Raw genomic sequence first — 11554 nt, 5'->3', positions numbered from 1 at the left:
AGTCCTTCTCAAATAGTGGGCGCGCCCCCTGGTGGGGCTCGGAGCAATGCCAGGGGGCGCGTGTGACCCCGTGGAACGTGCTTTTTTCCCCCCAGGTAGTATTGTTTTTTTTGCACCGAACAAGAGCACACAGCACAGAGCAGGAGATATGAAGTGCAGATAACAAACCCTTAAGAGACACCATGGAAAAATATTTAACAGGGATGAAAAGAAAGGCGGAGAGAGACAGAGATAATGAGACAAACGTAAGTCTCCCGAAAGCTAAGACGAGGAAATATGACGAAGCGTATGTAGCGCTTGCCTTCACTGTGACTACGGTGGGAGACGAGGAAAGACCGGTATGTTTACTGTGTCTAAAAATGTTGGCAGCGGACAGCATGAAGCCAAATAAATTAAGGCGTCACTTAAAGACATTACACCCCAATCACGCTGATAAGCCGCTTGAGTTTTTTTCAGCTAAAACGTGCGAATATTGCCAACAATCGTCCCGCTTTGTGAATGCTACTTCAGTAAACCAGCGAGCACTGTTAGCATCATATAAGGTGGCGTACCAAATTGCTCAGTGCAAAAAACCCCACTCCATAGCAGAGGAGCTGATTCTGCCTGCAGCATTAGACATGGTCTCTGTCATGCTGGATGATGCAAGTGCTGCAAAAATAAAAACTATCCCTCTGTCCAATGACACTGTCGCCAGACGTATAAATGACATTGCTAACGATCTTAAAGAACAGCTGGTAGATAAACTCAAAGACAAACGTTTTGCCTTACAGTTCGATGAAGCAACTGACAGCAACAAAGACTGTTTGTTTATCGCTTATGTACGTTTTGACATGACAAACTCCCCTGTGTGAGGATCTACTTTTTTGTAAATATGTCAGAGACAGAGCCACAGCTGAAGAGCTATTCAAAATGCTGGACTGCTTCCTGACTGAGAATGGGCTAAAGTGGGAGAACTGCATTGGTGTTTGCAGTGATGGTGCACAGACCATGGCAGGGATGAGAAAAGGACTTCGGGCACTCATCAAGAAGGCCTCACCTAATGCTGAGTGGACACACTGTGTTATACACAGAGAAGCACTGGCTTCAAGGCACCTTTCCTCTGAATTAAGTGAGGTTATGACTGACATTATAGGTGTAGTCAATTTTATAAAGACCAGACCACTAAAAACAAGAGTCTTCTCTGCTATCTGTGAGGAGATGGGAGCTGAACATCAAGCTGTGCTGTTTCACAGTGAAGCAAGGTGGCTGTCACGAGGAAAAGTCTTGTCCCGAGTTTTTGAGCTCAGAGAGCAGATAAGAATGTTTTCGGAGCAGGAGCACAAGTATGACCTCGCAGAAAAATTTAGTGATGAGAACTTCCTGGCAAAACTGGCCTACCTGAGTGACATATTTGGAAAGCTAAATGAACTAAATCTACAGCTTCAAGGGAAAGATAAACACCTCCCTCCGGTCACAGACAAGATCAGCTCTTTCACTCGAAAGCTTGCAATGTGGGGCAGGCGACTTGATGAAGGACATACTGATTCATTCGAGAACCTGCATGAATTTGTTGACACTACTGACTATGATGCCACCTCAGTGATTCCATATATTAAGGAGCATATTTCATCACTGATGGGATTCTTTAAAAAGTACTTCCCTGAAAACAGTTCTCAATACGACTGGGTGAGAGATCCTTTCAATGCACCAGCTCCAACTGGTTTCAGCTCTGCAGAGGAGGACCAGTTCATTGATATGACGTCTGACTCCACATTGAGACTGAGGTTCACATCACAGACACTGAGTGAATTCTGGCTGAGTGTAGAGAGGCAGTATCCACTCTTAGGGCAGAGGGCCATGGGCATTCTTCTTCCTTTTGCAACATCTTATCTTTGTGAGAGTGGCTTCTCTGCTGTTGCTGCACTGAAGACCAAGTACAGGTCCCAGCTAAACATTGAGCAGGAGCTGAGAGTTGCAGTATCATGCTTCAAACCCCGTTTCGAAAAGCTGTGCACTGCAAAACGTGCTCATTGTAGCCATTAATCCTGACTTCCTCATTTAGATTTTTAAAAAATCAGCACAAATTGTTTTATTCATTTTTGTTTTATAGGTCAAAGTGTTTCATATATTGTGCTCCTGAGTTAATGTTGCTGATCAATTTGAATTTATTATTATTTATTGATTATATTTAATTTTATTTTTCAGTATCAAATGGTCAAAAAATGTTTACAGTTTAAATAAGGATTGAATTATTTTCTTAATTTCAGGCAAATTGATGCACTTTAAGTATTTTCTGTTACAGACTAAAAAACAATGTTAATAAAGTTATTCTTTGTTGTAAGTTGATCTGTATTTAATGTTAATAAGGATACAATGTTATGCAGAGTTGTACTTATAACAATTTTCTAGACAAATGATACTATTTACAGTCGCAGGGGAGAGTTGGGGGGCGCGAAATGTTTACTTCTTCCTAGGGGGGGGCGTAACAGAAAATAATTGAGAAGCACTGCTTTAAACAATGGGGCTAACCTGCCATGTAACAACTTGGAAATGTGCATATTTTCATCACGATTGATTCAATGAGGGGGAAACAATCTCAAATATTGTCACTTTTAAAGGGAAGCAAGTAGGCTATTAGCAAATGTAGTAGACAATCACAGTAAGCATTTCCATTAGGCTAGCCGTTCGCGCGTGCCGATGACTGCTTATCGACGCCCCCCAATCACTTGTTTAATTCACACATTACTATATTAAAGTTGACAGGAGAGGAGTATGTCATTGCAAAAGGAGGAAAGGTCCTACCGAGATTTGAACTCGGATCGCAGGATTCAGAGTCCTGAGTGCTAACCATTACACCATAGAACCCTGTATAGAATACATTAGTCAGGTGTTCAGATTTTACTGTCCTTGGTTCACCAGAGAAACTGCAGGAGCAAAGATTATTTTCAGGCTATTTGAATGGTTCAGAACAAATAAAAGCAGGTTCTACCGAGACTTGAACTCGGATCATTGGATTCAATGTCCAAAGTGCTAAACATTACACCATAGAACCTGATAATGATTGCTTTTGGGAATTGTACAGATTTTTTAATACTCTTTGTGCTGCATATCACCAGTCTATCTTTAAGAGCAAATGCTGACAACTCAGTAATTTTTTTTCATACTGCTTTATTCCAGGTCACAGAGGTGGATTGTGTCACTTGGTAGGTTCAACCGAGATTTGAACTCGGATCGAAGGATTTAGAGTCCTGAGTGCTAACCATTACACCATAGAACCCTGTATAGAATACATTAGTCAGGTGTTCAGATTTTACTGTCCTTGGTTCACCAGAGAAACTGCAGGAGCAAAGATTATTTTCAGGCTATCTGAATGGTTCAGAACAAAATCAAAGCAGGTTCTACCGAGACTTGAACTCGGATCATTGGATTCAATGTCCAGAGTGCTAAACATTACACCATAGAACCTGATAATGATTGCTTTTGGGAATTGTACAGATTTTTTAAAACACTTTGTGCTGCATATCACCAGTCTATCTTTAAGAGCAAATGCTGACAACTCAGTACATTTTTTTCATACTGCTTTATTCCAGGTCACAGAGGTGGATTGTGTCACCTGGTAGGTTCTACCAAGATTTGAACACAGGATCGCAGGATTCAGAGTCCTGAGTGCTAACCATTACACCATAGAAACTGAATTTGTTCATGTCAGTGAAGTATATAGATTTGACTGTTCTTGGTTCACCGGAGAAACAGAGACAATTCCACCTGGGCTGTACAGGTATGAAACCTGCGACCTTCAAGTTATTAGCACATCGCTTTAATCAACGGGGCTAACCTGCCATGTAACAACTTGGAAATCTGCATATTTTCATCACGATTGATTCAATGAGGGGGAAACAATCTCAAATATTGTCACTTTTAAGGGGCAGCAAGTAGGCTATTAGCAAATGTAGTAGACAATCACAGTAAGCATTTCCTTTAGGCTAGCTGTTCGCGCGTACCGATGACTGCTTATCGACGCCCCCCAATCACTTGTTTTATTCACACATTACTATATTAAAGTTGACAGGAGAGGAGTATGTCATTGCAAAAGGAGGAAAGGTCCTACCGAGATTTGAACTCGAATCGCAGGATTCAGAGTCCTGAGTGCTAACCATTACACCATAGAACCCTGTATAGAACACTGCAGTGTGGTGTTCAGACTTTGCTGTCCTTGGTTAAACATGCAACTCTCAGGAGAACAGATTATTGTCAGGCTATTTTAACGGTTCAGAACAAAACCAAAACAGGTTCTACCGAGACTTGAACTCGGATCACTGGATTCAAAGTCCAGAGTGCTAACCATTACACCATAGAACCTGATATTGGTTGTTTTGGGGAATTTTACAGATTTCTTACAACTTTTTGTGTGGGATATTAAGAAACATAACACCAGCCCTTCTTTTGTAGCAAATACTGACACCACAGCATTATTTTTCATACTGCTTTATTCCGGTTCACTGGAGAGGACTGTCCCCTGGTAGGTCCTACCAAGATTTGAACTCAGAGATCAGGATTCAGAGTGCTAACCATTACACCATGGATACTGAATTTGTTCACGTCAGTGAAGTGTATAGATTTGCCTGTTCTTGGTTCACCGGAGAAACAGAGACAATTCCACCTGGGCTGTACAGGTATGAAACCTGCGACCTTCAAGTTATTAGCACATCACTTTAAACAATGGGGCTAACCTGCCATGTAACAACTTGGAAATCTGCATATTTTCATCACGATTGATTCAATGAGGGGGAAACAATCTCAAATATTGTCACTTTTAAAGGGAAGCAAGTAGGCTATTAGCAAATGTAGTAGACAATCACAGTAAGCATTTCCATTAGGCTAGCCGTTCGCGCGTGCCGATGACTGCTTATCGACGCCCCCCAATCACTTGTTTAATTCACACATTACTATATTAAAGTTGACAGGAGAGGAGTATGTCATTGCAAAAGGAGGAAAGGTCCTACCGAGATTTGAACTCGGATCGCAGGATTCAGAGTCCTGAGTGCTAACCATTACACCATAGAACCCTGTATAGAACACTGCAGTGTGGTGTTCAGACTTTGCTGTCCTTGGTTAAACATGCAATTCTCAGGAGAACAGATTATTGTCAGGCTAGTTTAACGGTTCAGAACAAAACCAAAACAGGTTCTACCGAGACTTGAACTCGGATCACTGGATTCAAAGTCCAGAGTGCTAACCATTACACCATAGAACCTGATATTGGTTGTTTTGGGGAATTTTACAGATTTCTTACAACTTTTTGTGTGGGATATTAAGAAACATAACACCAGCCCTTCTTTTGTAGCAAATACTGACACCACAGCATTATTTTTCATACTGCTTTATTCCGGTTCACTGGAGAGGACTGTCCCCTGGTAGGTCCTACCAAGATTTGAACTCAGAGATCAGGATTCAGAGTGCTAACCATTACACCATGGATACTGAATTTGTTCACGTCAGTGAAGTGTATAGATTTGCCTGTTCTTGGTTCACCGGAGAAACAGAGACAATTCCACCTGGGCTGTACAGGTATGAAACCTGCGACCTTCAAGTTATTAGCACATCACTTTAAACAATGGGGCTAACCTGCCATGTAACAACTTGGAAATCTGCATATTTTCATCACGATTGATTCAATGAGGGGGAAACAATCTCAAATATTGTCACTTTTAAAGGGAAGCAAGTAGGCTATTAGCAAATGTAGTAGACAATCACAGTAAGCATTTCCATTAGGCTAGCCGTTCGCGCGTGCCGATGACTGCTTATCGACGCCCCCCAATCACTTGTTTAATTCACACATTACTATATTAAAGTTGACAGGAGAGGAGTATGTCATTGCAAAAGGAGGAAAGGTCCTACCGAGATTTGAACTCGAATCGCAGGATTCAGAGTCCTGAGTGCTAACCATTACACCATAGAACCCTGTATAGAACACTGCAGTGTGGTGTTCAGACTTTGCTGTCCTTGGTTAAACATGCAATTCTCAGGAGAACAGATTATTGTCAGGCTAGTTTAACGGTTCAGAACAAAACCAAAACAGGTTCTACCGAGACTTGAACTCGGATCACTGGATTCAAAGTCCAGAGCGCTAACCATTACACCATAGAACCTGATATTGGTTGTTTTGGGGAATTTTACAGATTTTTTACAACTTTTTGTGTGGGATATTAAGAAACATAACACCAGCCCTTCTTTTGTAGCAAATACTGACAACACAGCATTATTTTTCATACTGCTTTATTCCGGTTCACTGGAGAGGACTGTCCCCTGGTAGGTCCTACCAAGATTTGAACTCAGAGATCAGGATTCAGAGTGCTAACCATTACACCATGGATACTGAATTTGATCACGTCAGTGAAGTGTATAGATTTGCCTGTTCTTGGTTCACCGGAGAAACAGAGACAATTCCACCTGGGCTGTACAGGTATGAAACCTGTGACCTTCAAGTTATTAGCACATCGCTTTAAACAACGGGGCTAACCTGCCATTTAACAACTTGGAAATCTGCATATTTTCATCACGATTGATTCAATGAGGGGGAAACAATCTCAAATATTGTCACTTTTAAGGGGCAGCAAGTAGGCTATTAGCAAATGTAGTAGACAATCACTGTAAGCATTTCCTTTAGGCTAGCCGTTCGCGCGTACCGATGACTGCTTATCGACGCCCCCCAATCACTTGTTTTATTCACACATTACTATATTAAAGTTGACAGGAGAGGATTATGTCATTGCAAAAGGAGGATAGGTCCTACTGAGATTTGAACCCAGATCGCAGGATTCAGAGTCCTGAGTGCTAACCATTACACCACAGAACCCTGTATAGAATACATTAGTCAGGTGTTCAGATTTTACTGTCCTTGGTTCACCATAGAAACTGCAGGAGCAAAGATTATTTTCAGGTTATTTGAATGGTTCAGAACAAATAAAAAGCAGGTTCTACCGAGACTTGAACTCGGATCATTGGATTCAATGTCCAGAGTGCTAAACATTACACCATAGAACCTGATAATGATTGCTTTTGGGAATTGTACAGATTTTTAAAAACTCTTTGTGCTGCATATCAACAGTCTATCTTTAAAAGCAAATGCTGCCAACACAGTTTTTTTTTTCATACTGCTTTATTCAAGGTCACTGAGGTGGATTGTGTCACCTGGTAGATTCTACCGAGATTTGAACTCAGATCACAGGATTCAGAGTCCTGTGTGCTAATCATTACACCATAGAACCCTGTATAGAAAACTTCAGTGTAGTGTTCAGACTTTGCTGTCCTTGGTTAAACATGCAATTCTCAGGAGAACAGATTATTGTCAGGCTAGTTTAACGGTTCAGAACAAAACCAAAACAGGTTCTACCGAGACTTGAACTCGGATCACTGGATTCAAAGTCCAGAGTGCTAACCATTACACCATAGAACCTGATATTGGTTGCATTTGGGAATTTTACAGATTTTTTACAACTTTTTGTGCGGGATATTAAAAAACATAACACCAGCCCTTCTTTTGTAGCAACTACTGAAACCACAGCATTCTTTTTCATACTGCTGGATTCCGGTTCATTGGAGAGGACTGTCCCCTGGTAGGTCCTACCAAGATTTGAACTCAGAGATCAGGATTCAGAGTGCTAACCATTACACCATGGATACTGAATTTGTTCACATCAGTGAATTGTATAGAATTGCCTGTTCTTGGTTCACCGGAGAAACAGAGACAATTCCACCTGGCCAGTACAGGTATGAAACCTGCGACCTTCAAGTTATTAGCACATCGCTTTAACAAACGGGGCTAACCTGCCATGTAACAACTTGGAAATCTGCATATTTCCATCATGATCAATTCATTGAGGGGGAAACAATCTCACATTTTTTCAGGCAGCAATTAGGCTATTAGCAAATGTAGTAGGCACTCATAGTAAGCATTTCCTTTAGGCTAGCCATTCGTGCATAACAAAGACTGCTTATCGACGCCCTCCCAATTGTTTTTTCACACACTACTATATACACTACTAAACTGTTTTTGCATGGACATTGCCATTGTTGGCTTCTACCATTTTAAAGTAGTCAACTTGGTTGGGATTCCTATGGGTTGGGAGTATACATCATTTGTTGGGAGTGATCAGCCATTGATCATTGCACTGTCTTCTTCTTCACATTGGTTTGCATTGGCTTTTAGCTATGTCATCGCCATCTAGTGGCAACAATAAATGACACACAATATTTGGTTCAAGGCTCCATCACTGCAGGTGGCTTTAAATCACCAATTTTAGCTTCAGTTTTTTGAAACCTCAAAATAATTATTACGTTAAAATGGAGATGGCCTCAATGGCACTTCCCATGCTGTCACAGACGCCACACTGGCAACGATACAAAGTTGAGACTTCTTTCCATCTCTGTTCCTGACCGCTGTGCCTCCATCTTGGATCTGTCCTGACCACTGTGCCTCCATCTTGGATCTGTCCTGACCACTGTGTCTGTATGCTGGATCTGTCCTGACCACTCTGCCTCCATCTTGATCTGTCCTTGCCACTGTGCCTCCATCTTGGATCTGTCCTGTCCACTATGCCTCCATCTTGGATCTGTCCTGACTACTGTGCCTCCATCTTGGATCTGTCCTGTCCACTCTGTCTCCATCTTGGATCTGTCCTGACCACTGTGCCTCCCATCTTGTGTCTATCTCTCCTCCAGGCCTCAAACAGGGAGATACAGTGGGTGATCCGTGTGTCGGTGGTGGTGGTGGGGCTGTGTGGGATGGCCCTCACTCTCTTCCACAACAGTACCTTTGCCCTGTGGATCCTGGCATCTGATCTCTCCTACACCATCATCTTCCCTCAGCTCATCTGCGTCCTCTTCTTCCAGGTGTGTGTCTGAGAAACATGCATAGGTGATATTGGGGCCATACTTGCGAACATTAGAAAAAGTTTACATTTAAACTGTTTCTCTGTCTCAAAATGTGCATCAGCCAATTAAAACCGCTGATTTACTTGCACGTGATAGAACGCTACATTGTAGCTGGCCCCATCATATGACCTGGCACACCTTAGCCCTATGCTCACCTCACCAGCTGACAGTGATGATTTCCTGTAACAAATTCTGCATCAGCCTATCAAAGATATTAGATTTTATAACCACCAACCAATGGCATTTCTTAAAATTTGTCAAAGGGATATTTTAACGGTATTGGGCTGGGCCATGTCCTTATCGGTGATGGGAGGGGTGGCTGTTTGTGATATATTTTATTTGCCTTCTTAGCTGTTTGATGTTGCCAGGTAGCTACTCATGCTGTACTGCTCCCCCTTCCCATTTCGTACATTTCCATAAAACTGTTGGAGAAGGATGTTAAACTCTTCCTTAGTGACCGTTTTGAAGTCAACAACTTTTTTATTCTCTGCTAGCCAGCCCTCGAAGCACCACACAGCCCAGTTTGTATTCTTAACTGTGTTTATTTCGTTGGGGCTTTTCTCTAGGTCATTCAATGCAGTATCCCCCAAATCTGCATGCCTGGGTATTATTGCCATCTCTTTTTCCCATTCATCCATAGTCATGCCGCCGAAAAGTTGAAAATAAATGTTCCATTCATCCATTTTAGTTTTCGCAACAAAGTATCGATTTAGCCAGTCGACAGAAAAAACGTTTTGTATGTTGCTATGACAATCAGCTCAATTTGCTGTCTGTATCGTTCGGACACATTCACTTTATATGGGACGGTGGAGATCGCAATTCAATTTTGAAACAATATTGAAAAGGTCGGAGAGCAAGGTTTATACAAATCTCTGCTGTTGAAAACAAAATGCTACTCTAAAAGAAATGGGAGATAATGTCTAGAATATGTTTTTTTTAAAGTGGAGATCACGTTTATACATTTCCTGGCAGGGTTGATGAGATTGCGGATTGCGTACACAGATGGAACAGAGTACTAAATAGGCATTTCAACGTCATAGATTTAGCCGGTGGTCATTTGTGAAATAGACACCAGCTGGACCGGTGTTAACGCAGCCTTAAGAGTTCGACCAACAGTTTAAAGTAATACAGAAATTATTGGTATTTCAGTTGTGTTTGTGATATATTACCAAACTATCAGGAAAGGTTTGGATGTATTTTCTCTTCAAAATTGAACATGATGCAATTTTGCAACACAAAGTTAAGCCCTTAGTAGTGCATATGTCGTATCTGGTTCTATGGTGTAATGGTTAGCACTCAGGACTCTGAATCCTGCGATCCGAGTTCAAATCTCGGTAGGACCTATTTGGCTTTTGCGATTAATTACGTTAGTCTTCGCTCTTCTGCGACAGGCAAACAGCTTTGATACCCTCCACTTACTCTTAACCAGACAGTTCCGCATTTGTGCGGAAGTGTCTGCGAACAAAATTGGCCTCTTTCTGACAAGAGCTGTCATACTAAAGGTGAGGTGAAAGCCTGGTAGAGGCTAAATTAACACAAACCAACACCAAAGTCCTACTATGAAGTTAATATGGTAAGGTAATAGTAGTTAAAAAAAGTGTTTCCTGACTGCGTTAATTGCGTTGGAATTATGTGAATGTGCATGTAAGTTTCAGGCCGGTTAGCCCAGTTGGTTAGAGCGTAGTGCTAATAACGCGAAGGTCGCGGGTTCGATACCCGTACTGGCCAAGACATATTTTAACGACTGTTTCTATGTTGCTGTCTATTACGTTTAGAAAACTTTTTTAAATTGAGACTTTGCCTTGGAGATAAAGATAATCAAATTCCCAATTTATCACACAAAGCCGGTTAGCTGATTTGCTAATAAATCGAAGGTTGTTTGTTCGATACCCGTCCTGAGTATTAGGTATTTTCTCGACTGTTTCTCTGGTGCGGTCTATGACTTTTAGAAAACTATTTGCGAGTGAGTCTTTTCTCACCTTGTATAGTGGTACGCAAATTTCTACAATGCAAATTTCAACAATACTCTCAAGGCCGGTTAGCTCAGTTGGTTAGAGCGTTGTGCTAATAACGCGAAGGTTGTGGGTTCGATACCTGTACTGGCCAAGACATATTTTAACGACTGTTTCTATGTTGCTGTCTATTTCGTTTAGACAACTTTTTTAAATTGAGACTTAACCTTGGATAAAGTAAAGATAATCAAATTCCCAATTTATCACACAAGGCCGGTTAGCTGATTTGCTAATAAATCGAAGGTCGTTTGTTCGATACCCGTCCTGAGCACTAGGTATTTTCTCGACTGTTTCTCTGGTGCGGTCTATGACTTTTAGAAAACTATGTGCGAGTGAGTTTTTCTCACCTTGTATATAGTGGTACGCAACTTTCTACTATGCACATTTCCACAGTACTCTCAAGGCCGGTTAGCTCAATTGATTAGAGCGTTGTGCTAATAATGCGAAGGTCGCGGGTTCGATACCCGTACTGGCCAAGACATATTTTAACGACTGTTTCTATGTTGCTCTCTATTACGTTTAGAAAATGTTTTTAAATTGAGACTTTGCCTTGGAGATAAAGATAATCAAATTCCCAATTTATTACACAAGGCCGGTTAGCTGATTTACTAATAAATCAAAGGTTGTTT

The 11554-nt window shown here is 41.4% G+C and overlaps 11 non-coding genes across 11 annotated transcripts; 1 reads left to right on the top strand and 10 right to left on the bottom strand.

Moving 5' to 3' along the window:
• Positions 1–2772: 2772 nt before the first annotated feature.
• On the bottom strand, positions 2773–2844 carry trnaq-cug. Its single transcript has one exon. It is a non-coding gene; the product is annotated as a tRNA-Gln (tRNA).
• Positions 2845–4078: 1234 nt separating this feature from the next.
• On the bottom strand, positions 4079–4150 carry trnaq-cug. The gene has a single exon. It is a non-coding gene; the product is annotated as a tRNA-Gln (tRNA).
• A 116-nt stretch (positions 4151–4266) lies between these two features.
• On the bottom strand, positions 4267–4338 carry trnaq-uug. The gene has a single exon. It is a non-coding gene; the product is annotated as a tRNA-Gln (tRNA).
• Positions 4339–4973: 635 nt separating this feature from the next.
• On the bottom strand, positions 4974–5045 carry trnaq-cug. Its single transcript has one exon. It is a non-coding gene; the product is annotated as a tRNA-Gln (tRNA).
• Positions 5046–5161: 116 nt separating this feature from the next.
• On the bottom strand, positions 5162–5233 carry trnaq-uug. The gene has a single exon. It is a non-coding gene; the product is annotated as a tRNA-Gln (tRNA).
• Positions 5234–5868: 635 nt separating this feature from the next.
• Positions 5869–5940, bottom strand: trnaq-cug. The gene has a single exon. It is a non-coding gene; the product is annotated as a tRNA-Gln (tRNA).
• Positions 5941–6056: 116 nt separating this feature from the next.
• trnaq-uug lies at positions 6057–6128 on the bottom strand. Its single transcript has one exon. It is a non-coding gene; the product is annotated as a tRNA-Gln (tRNA).
• Positions 6129–6763: 635 nt separating this feature from the next.
• Positions 6764–6835, bottom strand: trnaq-cug. Its single transcript has one exon. It is a non-coding gene; the product is annotated as a tRNA-Gln (tRNA).
• A 340-nt stretch (positions 6836–7175) lies between these two features.
• trnaq-cug lies at positions 7176–7247 on the bottom strand. The gene has a single exon. It is a non-coding gene; the product is annotated as a tRNA-Gln (tRNA).
• Positions 7248–7363: 116 nt separating this feature from the next.
• On the bottom strand, positions 7364–7435 carry trnaq-uug. Its single transcript has one exon. It is a non-coding gene; the product is annotated as a tRNA-Gln (tRNA).
• Positions 7436–10184: 2749 nt separating this feature from the next.
• trnaq-cug lies at positions 10185–10256 on the top strand. The gene has a single exon. It is a non-coding gene; the product is annotated as a tRNA-Gln (tRNA).
• Positions 10257–11554: the final 1298 nt, after the last annotated feature.

The sequence above is a fragment of the Coregonus clupeaformis genome, unplaced genomic scaffold (genome assembly GCF_020615455.1).
Source record: "Coregonus clupeaformis isolate EN_2021a unplaced genomic scaffold, ASM2061545v1 scaf6198, whole genome shotgun sequence".
NCBI classification, from domain to species: Eukaryota; Metazoa; Chordata; class Actinopteri; order Salmoniformes; family Salmonidae; genus Coregonus; species Coregonus clupeaformis.
Note: the sequence above shows the minus strand (reverse complement) of the source record. Positions and strands in the feature narration are given on the sequence as shown.